This window comes from Gigantopelta aegis, chromosome 10 (assembly GCF_016097555.1).
Source record: "Gigantopelta aegis isolate Gae_Host chromosome 10, Gae_host_genome, whole genome shotgun sequence".
Taxonomy (NCBI): Eukaryota; Metazoa; Mollusca; class Gastropoda; order Neomphalida; family Peltospiridae; genus Gigantopelta; species Gigantopelta aegis.
Genome location: NC_054708.1, coordinates 6,237,365 through 6,252,736, shown reverse-complemented (window position 1 = coordinate 6,252,736; position 15,372 = coordinate 6,237,365). Strand labels below are relative to the sequence as shown.

Sequence of the window (15,372 nt, the reverse complement as noted above, 5' to 3'; positions counted from 1 at the left end):
GTCATATTCCACAAATTAACCATGACGTGCTAATTTGTAGAACAATTGTTTGCTAGTATGAAAATACCTTTGTCTTTTCAGTTACACAAACATAAGTCTATTGTTCGTCTATTATTTGGGAAACACATTAATTTTAACACTATGGCGAGGACAATTCTAAAGACAATATAATCATTTTACTACATTATTTATGGTTTGTCACTTGTGATACATAACAGCTAAATTCTGTGGTCGCATTTTGGGGTTAAAATTATACTAAAAACGACCATTGGGTCTGACTTTATTGGACATGATCCGTAGCTCAGTGGGATGACTTTACTGGACATGATCCGTAGCTCAGTGGAATGACTTTACTGGACATGATCCGTAGCTCAGTGGGATGACTTTACTGGACATGATCCGTAGCTCAGTGGGATGACTTTACTGGACATGATCCGTAGCTCAGTGGAATGACTTTACTGGACATGATCCGTAGCTCAGTGGGATGACTTTACTGGACATGATCCGTAGCTCAGTGGGATGGTCTTAAGACTAGAGGGTTTTTTTTACTATACAATAATAAGGAAATATTGGTATTAATTGTGGGGTGGTCTTAGAACCGGGGTGATTGTTAAGATGTGTTTCACTGTATACATAAAGGAAAAATCACACAAAAATTCACAGGGGAGCTTTTAGTCTGAATCAGAAGTAGCAAATGTGTGGGTTTTCGCAATTTATTGGGTCCACCTTTAACTTGGGAGCTTTGAGCCTAAAAACATTCACCTAGCAAACATACTCCTAAGGGGATATAAGGATTTTAAAAAATGTCTGAGTTTGTATTACGTGATTATTGAAAAACACATTAATATAAGCAAGAACATAATTTAACATAGTAAAGTTGTCATTAAATAAAATTAAAATTATCATCATTATAATATTACAGAGAGAGAGAGAGAGAGAGAGAGAGAGAGAGAGAGAGAGAGAGAGAGAGAGAGAGAGAGAGAGAGAGAGAGAGAGAGAGAGAGAGAGAGAGAGAGAGAGAGAGATTTAAAAAATTTATTTTCATTGTTAGGGTTGACCACCCTGTTACAAGAAGAGTAGTGCAGACATCAACACATACATATGAAATATGAAGATCAATCATAATATAGATCTATGCATACTAACCAAATGACTTGAATTAACTATTACAGAATACTTCCCGAATTCTAAGTGCTACACAAAGAAATTTACTTAAATTCCACTTCTGTGTATGACATTCTGTATTTAATAAAATTATCATTTTTAATCTATTGGGATGACACCTGCATTTTGGAGACAGATATTTTATTCTTAAATCCCTATATAATGGACATATAAAAAAAATATGGAATTCATCTTCCAATATGTTATCACAATAGTGACACTGTTTGGGCAAGTCATGTCTGTATCTATTTCTGTGAGTGTTAATACTTGTATAGCCTAATCTAAATCTTGTGAGTGCATTTCTAAAATGATGTATATTCCAATCCAAATGTTTTTCTAAAAGTATAGTTGATTTAAAAGATCTATATATTTCATATCTATCACTACTATTTATATCTGTTAACCATTCGTGTAAATATGTCTGTTAGTCTAAGTTTTACTGTTTTTAGAAATATTTTAACATCACCAATTTCTTGAAATAGCCAAGCATAGCCAAAGCCACTACGGTATAAAATATTTTCCAACTGACTTGCCCAATTATTTTTACCTTTGCAACAAAAATTTATAAAGCATTAAGTATGTTTGTTTACATATATCCTAGAAGAAGGTAGCTGTAACAGATGTGTCCAATATTTAACAGCTTTAACAATGGTTATAATGTAAAGGGGATAACGACCAGTCTCATAATACACCATTAGATTTGGGGTTTGTGAGGGAACACATAAAAAACGTTTACATGCAAATAAATGTACCTTTTCAATTTCAGGAAGACTGGAAAGGCCCCATACTTCTGATGAGTATGTTAACATAGCCATAACTTGACAAACAGTTTAAAAAATATTTTACTATTAAATGAACCCAATTTATATAATGATCTTATAATTTGAATAACAGCTCCTTTTGCTTTTGACAGAGTATGTTGTAATGTCAAATTTCTACTACAGGGGACAATATATCAAAATCTGAGGTAACCGGAAGTCTGTTCACGTGGTTTTTACCTAGGTAACCAATTGTTCGGTTACGTGAATTATATTTGCGTAACCTGTGGATTACCTGATCGGTTACCTCAAAGTTACGTTGAAATTATATTTTAAATACACAATTTTTAGCTCAAACATAAAGTTAAAACAAAATACAACAAAAAACAAAACGTTTTATAAAAGTTTCTTTAATGCTTGCAAATCGAAAGAAGTGACTTGTAGATGTTTCTTTTGTTTTCGTACGATCGTAGCGTTGTAGATTTATTATTATTATTATTATTATTATTATTCACCACTTGCCATCGGGATCGCAAAAAGTAATTTTTAGTTGCCCGAATCTAAAAACCACTGTCCTCGGGCATCGGGCCACCGTATTCTAGAACCTCTGTGCAACTTGCGGAAGTTAATACTATTGTAAAAGGACAAAATATCAGCCCAGTACTGAAACAAAATAGATACATTTGGAGGAAAAATGCCCATTCCCTGGTGCATGATTAGACTAATAATTTTCTTTCATAAAAAAATAAATAAAGGCTACCATGTGTCACTGATATGTAAAATTTAGTATACAGCAGATTAAAAAAGCCCACCAAAAACCCAAACAACAAATGTCCAGTTCCTCTGAACTATAAAACAGGCTACTCATTGGTGCATGAATAAATCTTATAATAACATAAAAAGAAAGATCACAATTTGACACTGATATTTTGCGGTGGCGATGCTACTTTCACTTTATCGCTACCACTTCAATACTACAGTGATGTTCCAAATGTTTGTTATTTAAAGCTCATTATGCAATGTTAGTTTACGTTAAAACCGTTTTCAACCTTTGTAAAATTATAGGCAATCCAATATTATGTCTACATATATTCCTTTAGAGATAGAATAGCAGCATATAATTTAAGCACCTTAGCGGTCTGTGCACATTTCTTTAAAACTTTTGCCTCGACTTTATACTGAGCCTTTGGTCGCAAGTTACAACTGTTGCAATATACCGTTGTCTACTGTCGTCTACTACATCAAGTATCTAAAAATCAGTCTAAAACATTTGTCGGAATACTAGCAGTATGTCTGCATGAATAAACATACTGTAATCGTGAAGTCTGCAAATTTTAATATCTGAACGTCTACAGGTCACGACGTAACCGATTTGCGGTTTGCGTAAATTTAATTTTGCGTAACCGACACGTGAACAGAATGGCGGTTCGCGTGAAATATTGTGCCCTGTACTAAGTTTCGTCGTGAAATTCATACCAAGGTATTTATATCTATTTACAACTTTGATTTCAAGGTTTCCATATTTCCATTTTTCTCTAGAAGAAAGGTACTCACCATTTCTAAAAACAACAATATTAGTCTTATCTAAATTCACAGTTAGACAAAGTCTATCAGCAGATTTCTTCAAATTATTAATTTGCGTTTGCAGTCCACCAGGGGTAATTGATAACAAAACTATATCATCTGCAAAAAGGAGCAAATATAACTCATTTAAGTTAGGTAGAATTTGTACACCATATTTACCACCCTCTATTACTTCATTTGCCAATTCATTTATAAAAAAAAGAAAAAGCAGAGGGCTTATTTTACACCCCTGTTTTACACCTAGAGAACATTCAAAGAAATCTGTAAACTCATGTGAATTATATCTGACACATGCCTTAACAGATGCATACATAGCTTTCAACATATCCATTGTCTTACCATGAATTCCAATAGTTCTTAAAATATTCCACAATATATTTCTATTAACAGAGTCAAAAGTCTTCTTGAAATCAATAAAAGCCACATACAACTTAGTACCTGATAGCAATCTCTTTTGGATTAAGCCATATAGAGTTAAAAAAATATGGTCAATTGTTGAGTAATTAGCTCTGAATCCTGCTTGTTCTTCTAAAAGTATTATTGTACTTTCAGCCCAGTGAGTTAAACGTTTATTTATAATGTGTGTATATATTTTACTCATAACAGACAATAAAGAGATACCACGATAATTATCTGGGTTATTTACATCTCCCTTTTTATGCAGATGGATGATAACCGATGTAACCCAAACCTGTGGATATATACCCTTGTCAAAAACACCATTAAGAAAAGGTATTAGAAAATTTATCAAAGCTACCTGTGATTCTTTCAATAATTCTGCCGATATACCATCAATCCCCATTGCTTTCCCAGCTTTAAGTGATTTAATAGCTCCAATAATTTCTTCTTTTGTAATTACTTGATTCATAGCTTGATGTTCTTTATCATTACTTAAATTATTACATTCATCATAATTATTTAGCAATATATCATCATTATAATGTTGATCTCCTTGTGCCGAACATCCTAAAACATTTTTGAAGTGTTTAAGCCATTGATCTTTACTAATACTATTTCTTTGAGATATGTTTATCTTTTTAATTTCTTTCCAAAATATATTAGAATTATTAATATTGCCTAATAACACATGTAGTTTGTTATCACAGTATGTCCGTTTCTTTTCTAAAATATGTTTCTTATAATCTCTTTGTCTCCCTAAGTAAATTAATTTATCTTCAACTGACTTTGATCTTTTAAATTTACGTAGAAAGTAGTTAGTTTCCTTTCACATTTTGTAACACTCTTTATCAAACCAAGCATGTATGGGAACAAACTTCTTCTCCCTATCAGTGAAGGTTTTATACATACATGATGCACATTTTTAAAGCCAATTATTAAAACTTTTCAATGCATCATCAAACTTGGCACATTCTATATATCTTAAGGCCTTAACAAAATAATTGTGTGTATCATGATTTTCCAGATTCTTTTGAAAATCACTTAGCTTAGAATCATCCCATACAATTGTTTCATAACACTTTTTCTGTTCATTATCAGAACAATCTAGGTATTTAGGAGTGCCCTACAACATCATTTCAACTGGTAAATGTTTGGACCATATTTGACATGATACATGAAATGAAAAGCAAATAGAAATATGCATAGATGATATCAGAAAGTAGTCAATCACACTACAACCCTGTTGAGAAATATATGTGTATGAGCGACCAAACATGTTCAGACCATTTAAAATTAAAAGTTGCTACACATTTCAAGTAATTCATGGCCGAAATCATTACACATCTTATCATTTGACTTTCTGTCATGACAGCCATTGTGTGATTCACTCCCATCATCATCTATACAATAGGTTACTAGTCATTTCGTACCATCCATTTCGTACCATAGTTTATGGTCATTTCGTACCATAGTCGTTTCGTACCATAGTGCTTTGGTCATTTCGTACCACAGTCATTTCATACCATAGCCATTTCGTACCTACTTTTTACCATCTCGTACCATAATGTTTGGTCATTTCGTACCATAGTGGTTTCGTACTCAGTATCTTATTTTTGTCATGGTATGCCACTTCTTTTTATTGTTGACGAATAAACGTTGACGTGTAAACATACCTTGTAAAGTGAGCAAAGGTTTAAATGAACATATATGTATATTGCCACTGATGATCATTCATATGATACAAGACTCATCCCCCCTACCCATCTTACATAGGCTTACGTCCTTACCCACTGTCGACAGATTCTGTGCCTATGCTTGCCTTATTGCTGTTGGATAAACAATCGTTATAATCAACAGTCACATCACCATGGCCTTTGTTTATTTTATAAAACCATAATTTGTTTGTTTATATCTAACACACCGTCTTCGTGGGTAATTAAGGTTTTTCTGAGATCAGCTTGTCTCAGAAGATCTTGATATGTTATTCTAATACAAAGTGCTCATTGGTAATTAATATAATGATGAACGGAAACGTTTGAAGATAAAAGTAATAAAAGTAATATATAATCTTTTTCTTGTTATTTGTTTGTTTGTTTGTTTCTTTCTTAAGGGTGGGGCTTCAGTATAGCTGCATTAGCTTAATGTTTATTTTTTAAATCAATAATTCGACATTTTACTATCTATCAGTCAACTAAGCTGCACAATAAATTATTGAGGTACAAAATGACCAAGGTACGAAATGACCAAGGTACAAAATGACCAAACAGACATGGTACGAAATAACCATGGTACGAAATGACTTGGGTACGAAATGGTAAAATTGGGTACGAAATGACTCTGGAACGAATTGACTGGTTACCATACAATATACCTCAGCATAATCAGACACTTCTGCACAAGAGAGAAAAAGAAAGAAAGAAATGTTTTATTTAACGACGCACTCAACACATTTTATTTACGGTTATATGGCGTCAGACATATGGTTAAGGACCACACAGATTTTGAGAGGAAACCCGCTGTCGCCACTGCATGGGCTACTCTTCCGATTAGCAGCAAGGGATCTTTTATTTGCGCTTCCCACAGGCAGGATAGCACAAACCATGGCCTTTGTTGAACCAGTTATGGATCACTGGTCGGTGCAAGTGGTTTACACCTACCCATTGAGCCTTGCGGAGCACTCACTCAGGGTTTGGAGTCGGTATCTGAATTAAAAATCCCATGCCTCGACTGGGATCCGAACCCAGTACCTACCAGCCCGTAGACCGATGGCCTACCACGACACCACCAGAGAGAGAGAGAGAGAGAGAGAGAGAGAGAGAGAGAGAGAGAGAGAGAGAGAGAGAGAGAGAGAGAGAGAGAGAGAGAGAGAGAGAGAGAGAGAGAGAGAGACAGACAGACAGACAGACAGACAGAGACAGAGACAGAGAGAGTTGTATAGTTGTATGCTTGACATTAGCTCGAGTCACCTCCAGCCCTCCCCTTAAAATTCATATGTGGTGGTCCATCCCTAGATATCAATATATTAACAAGGGGAGGGCTGAAGGTGACGAACTAGCTTGACACTAGCCCCAGTACTCTGACTGTAAGAGAGCTAGACGGACATTTGGACAGTTATACGCTCTCATTACAGTCAGAGACCAACCTATGTATTTTTTTGGCAATTCCTGACAACCAAAAAGTTGGCAAAGATTCCCGCTCGGTATAATATCCACCCGGTCCCCTCCATTATTATTTTTAGTTAGGGTTGAGGGCGAGGGTTAGGGTTAGGGTTAGGGTTAAGGTTAGGGTTAGGGTTATGGCTGGGGTTAGGGCTAGGGTTGGGGTTAGGGTTGGAGTTAAGGTTAGGGTTAGGGTTAGGGGAAGGGGGGACCGGGCGGATATTTTCCCAAAAAATCCACTTATTAGTCACTAATACACATACTACAGAAAGAAATCCGACAGCACCCACATTCAGCTACACTTCGTGACACTCCGTCACCATAATTACAAAGCTTGGCGATCTATTTCTAGACGTAGATCACGTGATCGCCCACTGGGCAATTCTGCCTTGTGCAGCAGTTACAGGGGCCATCTCATACCAAGCGACGTTACAATGAAGTTACACTAATCTAAAACTCATGAAAGTAACACACACACACACACACACAATGTTATATTCACCAGGTGAAAAAGTCTTTGATCTATGACTGGTATGCCTGCTTGGTGTGTGTACCACTCTCTGTCGCTTTGGTGTTTGTCGGGCACTTGGGGTGGCTGGCAGTTTAGTGGCTATGTATGAGCCTGGTTTTTTAACTTTTCTAAATTTTATCTCCATAGTTGACAATTGTTTGTTTTTTTGTGTCCAAGGAAGGAATCGTCAAACTACATTGGAGACAGACAAATAATTCTTTTTCGGGAGTCACAGTTACATCAAAAACATCACTTAATGTCTGTGCAGCACTGGGCCCACCTTTGAATTGTGTACAAATTCCTGTTCTACGCAACCGTCCACTTTTATCCTCGAAACGTTCTTTACAGCATGCACATTCCATCGCAGAAACACAAAATGAAACTAATCCATGTTGTAACGTCGCTTGGTATGAGACGGCCCCTTAACTGCTGCACAAGGCAGAATCGCCCAGTGGGCGATCACGTGATCTACGTCTCGAAATAGATCGCCGAGCTTTGTAATTATGGCGATGGGAGTGTCACGAAGCGTAGCTGCATGTGGGTGCTGTCGGATATCTTTCTGTAGTATGTGTATTAGTGATTAATATGTGGATTTTTTTTTATCAGTTAACTCGAAAATGATCGTTGTAAAGGTATTTGATGTCAAACATAGGATTGGTGTGGTATTAGAGCTGGAATCTTTGCCAACTTTTTGGTTGTCAGGAATTGCCAAAAAAATACATAGGTTGGTCTCTGACTGTAATGAGAGCGTATAACTGTCCAAATGTCCGTCTAGCTCTCTTACAGTCAGAGTACTCGGGCTAGCTTGACACATGGCCTATAAAATCTTACATTTGAATCTTAAATCTTGTACAACAAGTCTAATACTGTATATCTGTGTCCCAGTGTTACCTAGTTAAACAATGCACTCACGGTTAATATTAGTGAACTACGTGTTACCAAACTTTACCTCCTTGCTCCAATTTCTGTGCTGTTGGAAACCAGTGCAATAATTCACGGCAAACTTAGTTACACCAGCTTTTAACCGCTGTGATTCCGATGCTTTCTGAGAACTCGTAAATCAATAACCGAATAGGCATATTGATCTTAATGCATATTCTATGTTATCAGTAAATCTTCCCACCATCAGCCGTCGATAGCTTCATTGTTATCGTTCACTGAACGCCGTGATTTGTTCGATCATTAGTGGGTGTCAAAGCCTTCCATTATTATCATCAACCCATTGTTTTCATTGGTTAGTTCACCTGTGACATCATCAGTGTTATAATCTCGTTCAGCACCAGCCGATATTTCATTAGCAGATATTGCATATGATAATTGTTTAACAAATATTAATGAACAAGTACACTGAATTTTCTAGTATCTTATATATGTTATGTAATCCAAAACTGGCCGTAATAGGATCAATAAATTAAACGCAGGTCGTGATAAGTTTTGAAAGGTCTAGTTCTTCAGTCAGGCGGTGTCAAAAATAAGTTCAAAACATTGAAATATTTGTTACGACATAACTAGAGACACTGATTAGTTGATAATTATGACATATAGTCTTAGAGAGGAAACCCGGTACAATTTTCCATTGGTAGCAAAAGTTTGTTTGTTAAAGTTTGTTTTTTATCAACGTCACTAGAGCACATTGATTAATTAAGCATCTTCTATTGGGTGTCAAACATTTGGAGCTCACCGCAGTAACACGTTTCTCCGTTACCTGTGACACTACACATGCTCAGATGTGTGCGGAGTGGGAGGGTGTGTGTGTATCGTTCCATGCGAATTTTCTTTCAGTATAGTTTGTAGTGTAGCATAACCCGACCCCCACCTAAACACTTGGCACTATATTTGAAAATATTTAGAGACCCAAGTATTATATGTGCATGCCAAGTCAGGGCCGTACCCTGATCAAAATCCTGGGGCGGGGAGCACTACTTTTTATAAACAAATGAAACACTATACAAATTAAACCCTGAGATGTGTATGCTATTTTCTGGAGGGAAAAAAAGGGAAAAATTGAGATTCTCAGGGGTGCAATTGCCCCCCACCCCCCCCCCCCCCATGTCCCCCGGAGGGTACATCCCTGAAAGTGGCACAATTCTATCACAAAGTGCACAATCTTCATTCTTATCCGCCTTACAACAGCTACTGTATAATTGTTTGACGCATCATTGTTAATAAACGGACATTGGTTGTGATGCAAAACACCAAGAGTGACCGAATCATGATCACTGTATTCCAAGAATACTATTTTTTTTAAACTTATGTTTCCCAAGAAAAATAATAAATCACTGACCATGCGTGTCAAAATGTGACCTTGACCTCTGACGGTCTACTCAGGTGAACATTATACTGTACTTGTGACTGTTAGTGTATATATGAAAAAGAAATATAACTGCATATACACGGAGAATAATCATGAACGAATGAAAACCCCCCAACTAAAACTGTAATATGAAAACTTAATATTTTATATATTCATAGTAAAACACAATTATTACAAAAAATCTAGTAACCGTAATAATTAATAGTAATTTCAAAACTCACCTCTGTAAATACCACGTTGCTTATTGCCTATTTAAGTATTGAGTTGCGAAAGTAACATAAATAGACATCACATTCTGAGCAACAAGGAAAAAACACACCCACACCTAATCTGAAAGCACAAATCTCCTGAAATACCAAAGCTTCTCAAAATAGCCGATTTTACCATTCTGAAGCTTTACCGTTCTGCTAATGTCAATACCGCCGATTGATCCTGCATATGCAATCTACCGTCTGATTGGTCAGTCCTAATTGCCTGTGATAGGGACACCGTGTGGCACCAACCATTGCGTTCAAAATCAATGCATCAGCATTCATGATTCTCCAAGAGCAGGAAGTTCACTTAGACTAACGATGTCTCCCCGCGTCTACGTTAAAGCGGCAATCTCTACTTGTAGTCCAGGCGATCTATCGCAACTTATATGGTACACCCATCACAAATTACAAAACTAATGAAATTAACAGTGTTTGATCAGAATTTAGTAAGGAATAACATATTTAAAAATGTAGAAAAAATATATAATAGTTAGTGGAACAAGTAGTAATTTGCCTTTAAAGTTAGGGTAGTGTGAGCACTGACGCCACCAATATTAGATAAGTCCATATTTTTGAAAAATGAACTTCCCAGGGCATTTTGACAACTCGATTTATCGTACATAATTGAAGGATGCTAATGTAAAGATTATATACTAAAACATGAAATTTAATGTGCATTGATTCATAATATTAATAGTTATTCCTATTTGAATATGTCTAACATTTGATATATATATATATATATATATATATATATATATATATATATATATATATATATATATATATATATATATATATATATATATATATATATATATATATATATATATATATATATATATATATATATATATATATATATATATATATATATATATATATATATATATATATATATATATATATATATATATATGTTACCTTTGAAGTGTTTCAGTTCGATATTATACCTAAATATAAAATAAATTCAATATGGCTGCCAATATAACCAACAAACTGTAACGAAATTATACAAAACATAATTATTTTAGCTTCTAGCTGTCTTGGTGACATTGTTATTTGTACATAAATATCCGTTTCGTTGGACTGAGATACCATTTAAACCTAAATATTATAATGAAATTCAAGATGGCCACCATAAACCAACTGAAATAGGAAATGCAATATCTTGGCTTCTAACTGGAATACATTCACGATATTGGTGGCTATTCCTATGTTTTCTATATGACATGATTTATATATGATTAGTCTGCAATGTTTTAGCAGTCAAATTTACATAAAATTAGCATTAACACAGAAATGACCAATGTATTAAAAACTCTAGATTTACAGATACTTTTATGGCATTTTGTTTAAATAATAAAAGTAACTGTTAGAGCTATGTTTTCTCTGTTTCATTTGACACAATCTTGGAACCAACCTGTCATAACGGTGTAATGTAATGGAAATATCTTGATATTTAAAGTTACAGTCTCTGGTTACCATATATTATAACATCATGTACAAATATGAAATACAAGCTCAAATGCACTTTTAAAAAACTTGTGTGTGTTCGCTATGAACGGAGATCGTCAAAAGTATACGTTCGATTCGTCGCCTGTATAACTGAAATAAATTTAGTTAAATAGCACAAGCGACAGCCTGTTGTCAGTTTCCGTTAAAGGAGGGGACAATTAAGGCATTTGGCCTGGTATGCATATTGAACGATATATAATGCACATTATTGCTTAATATCAACAAGTATAATCTTATAGTTAATTAATAAAACGGTTAAATGTGACGGCTATTATATATAACTGGCGCAGCCATTTTGTACCATCCTAGTGAATACGCCTTCTGGCGAGCTGGTGGTTACGTAATACCTAGTCTTCGAACTGAAGAAACAAAACCTACCTGATTTTTGCTGATGCATCGCAATGTTCTGTAATAATCGCCATCCCAGTAAGCCAGTAACAAATATATATTACTTTTTAATACAAAATAAACCACCATTGTCAAAGTGTTGAAATAACTGTATTATGTTTTGTACATAAATTAACCCATGTACTGAAATAATAATCGGAGTGTTTTTTTTGGTTAATTGGTCTTTTCTTCCCGTGGCCTGTACCTGTGGTTCCTGATTGGCAGGTGTATATTTAGACGGTCCTCAGACACTGTGTCTAGACACACTAAAAAAACGTGCCTTTTATTAAGATCACAAGGTATTGTGTTATAACCGCACGGATACCCCTCTATTCGTAATGGACATTACTAGCTTCCCTGCGTTATTACTGTAAGTAATTCTGTAAAACCCTTGCTTAAGTAGACTTTCCCATCTAAAATCACAAAACTGACCAATTACGACGTCCCAAAGAAAAGAAAAGTATAATCATTTGGGTATCGTGAGTGGTCGTTTTTGCTCGAACGTACCCTACCAATAGGCCTAATAATATGCATTTTTTCTTTGGTTTAAAAAAAAAAAAAAAATACTATAACTTCTTTTCGTTCTATTGATGCAAACTGAAATATATTTAGTTAAATAATTTATTATACAATCAAGTAATTTATGTTGTTTTACAAGTCAGGTTGATGAAAGCGAAGCGCCTTGTCGTAAATTAGAGCGTTTGTTTACACTGTGTATAGAGGAGATGGACGGAGGTGACGTCAGTTCGCCCCAAGCTATACCACCGGACGTCACAAAAACGAAACAAAATGGCTGCCCCCAGTTAGCAGAAATAATTATGTTTTTTTTATTAACTCTAAAATTACGCGTTTTTCATTTGTTAAAGTGTCAGTATGTGTTGGTGGTCCGGGTATGCATCTTTCCAACACACAAGGCTCTTGTTTGAGTTGACCCTACCTTTAACACGTGCGTTTGCGGATTTGAAATTGTAGGGGTCATCTCAAAAAATTAAATGAGAAATCTTGCGCTGTTCGAAGAACGTTCGGTTGAGGATAAGGGTACTAGTCTTTCGATAAAACCGGTTTGATATTGACAACGTATTATCGACAATCGTACCTTTCTATTTGGGAATTAATATTGTATAAAGTTTAGTTTGTATAACACATTGAGCATGTGTATTTTTGTTTATAAAATATACTAAAGCAGACATTGGACGTTTTCACTTCTTACTTTTACGAGTGTTATAATCAACAAATTCAAATAAATATTCTTTCGTATGGAAAGTTAGTTTGTTTCGTTTAACGACATCAGTGTTAGAGCATATTGATTTATTAATCATCGGCTATTGGATGTAAAACATTTGGTAATTTTGACATAAAATCTTAGAGAGGAAACGGGCATATGTGAAGGCGAGGGTATTGGGGGTTAAAACACTTACCTGCCCAAGCTAAACAAAATTGAAATATATTTTTGGGGGGAACATGACGCCATATAAACTTCGCTCAACACAGCGTATAACCCCCAGCCCCGCTAAAATCCCTGCACATGCGCCTTGGAAACCAGCTACATTTTGTTTTAGCAAGGGATCGTTTATATGCACCCACAGACAGGATATCACATACCATAGCCTTTTATATACCAGTCATGGCGCACTGGCTGGAACGAGACCGCCGAAGGGGATCGATCCTAGACCGACCACGCAATTAAAAAATAAACCCGCCTTTTTAGGTCTAAGTAATGAATAGAAAAAACGTATAGTCTTGATAAATGAAACGTAAATCGAATACATCGACCTCTTCCTCTCCCCCTAGAGCGTTACATAATTATTGACACCCCCTTACATGTAACATGTATGCCAACCGATGGCCACTGTTAAAATGTTAAGGCAAATCCCCCACCGACCCCTGGAAAGATGTTGTACCATACCTCTATGGATATAAATATTTTTGGGAGATATGAGACGACCCCTCAATCAAAACAGTTAAATTTGTTCAAAATCACGTGAGAAGCTCAGCGTCTGCGCAAATCACGTAAAGTCCCAGTTCTTCTGGCGTCCCGCTAAATGAAGAAAAACAAAACTGGCCATTGCATTTGTAGTTGACCTAGATAATGTAGATAAGCGAGCATTGCCAAACTATAGCGATGTGGTGGACCTTATATGTACCAAACAGAACTGGATCATCCACTAAATGCTTAAATAAGAAAAATATTCCAGGGACTGCAGCTTTAAAGGATAAGTAACTGGCAACATTTCAAAAACTTACTGTAAAAAATGCTCGAATTAAAGACCTGCCAATTCCTAGCAAGTTGAAAACACAAATCTACAAATTAAAGACTAAATGTGTCTCAACAGTATTATATTTATACATAGTGTGTGCCCATATAACAAATTACATAATCTTGAGAAGAACTCATCATGGCGTGTCTGCAAATAATAATGCTTAACTGTCAGGGGCTCGGGGACAAGGAGAAACGAAGAGACGTATTAAATTACTTAAAAAGGAAATCATTTAGCATTTACTGCTTACAAGATACACACTTCACGTCAGACTTAGAGCCATATATAGAGACGCAGTGGGGGTTTAAATGCATATTTAGTTCTTATACTGGAAACGCTCGAGGTGTGGCTATAATGTTCAATAACAATTTCGAATATAAGATACATGGTATAAGAAAAGATAACTCGGGAAACTATATCATAATCGATTTAACAATAGAGAGGGAGAGAATTACCCTTGTGAACATATATGGACCAAATGCAGATAACGATAATTTTTATCAATATATTTTAGACTGTATTGAAGAATTCCAAAATGAAAAATATATAATTTGTGGAGATTTTAATTTAGTACTAAATCAAGATCTGGATACAAAAAATTATAAACACGTAAATCATCTGAAATGCCGGAAATTGTTTATCGAAAACATGGAAGCATTTGATTTAAAAGACCCATTTAGAGAATTATACCCTAATCTCCGTAGATATACATGGAAGAAGAAAACACCTTTAAAACAAGCTAGATTGGATTTCTTCTTAATATCCAATAATCTTATGTCTATGGTGGAAAAAGTAACAATTGAAAATAGTTACCGTTCGGATCATGCAGGAGTAGTTTTAAGGATAAACATAAGTCAAATAGTAAGAGGTAAAGGGCTGTGGAAATTCAATAACTCTTTGCTTTTAAACAAAGAATATGTTAAATTAGTTAAAGAAACCATTATAAAAGTAACCCGCCAATATGCTGTACCAGTGTATAATTTGGACAATATAGATTCAATATCCAAAGAAGAAATACCTCTTATGATAAATAATCAACTCTTCTCAGAAACATTACTTATGGAAAT

General features: G+C 35.2%; 1 protein-coding gene across 2 annotated transcripts in view; it reads right to left on the bottom strand.

The window, feature by feature from the left end:
* The window catches only part of LOC121383297 (aromatic-L-amino-acid decarboxylase-like), a 39,854-nt gene extending 29,561 nt beyond the window's left edge, over nucleotides 1–10,293 (bottom strand). Inside the window, exon 1 of one of the 2 annotated variants that reach the window (XM_041513224.1) lies at nucleotides 10,110–10,293. The gene's annotated coding sequence lies outside the window, so the exon portion shown is untranslated. Of the gene's footprint in view, nucleotides 1–8,523; nucleotides 8,774–10,109 lie in introns of those variants that run through there. The other variant, XM_041513223.1, reaches the window with a different exon arrangement.
* Nucleotides 10,294–15,372: the final 5,079 nt, after the last annotated feature.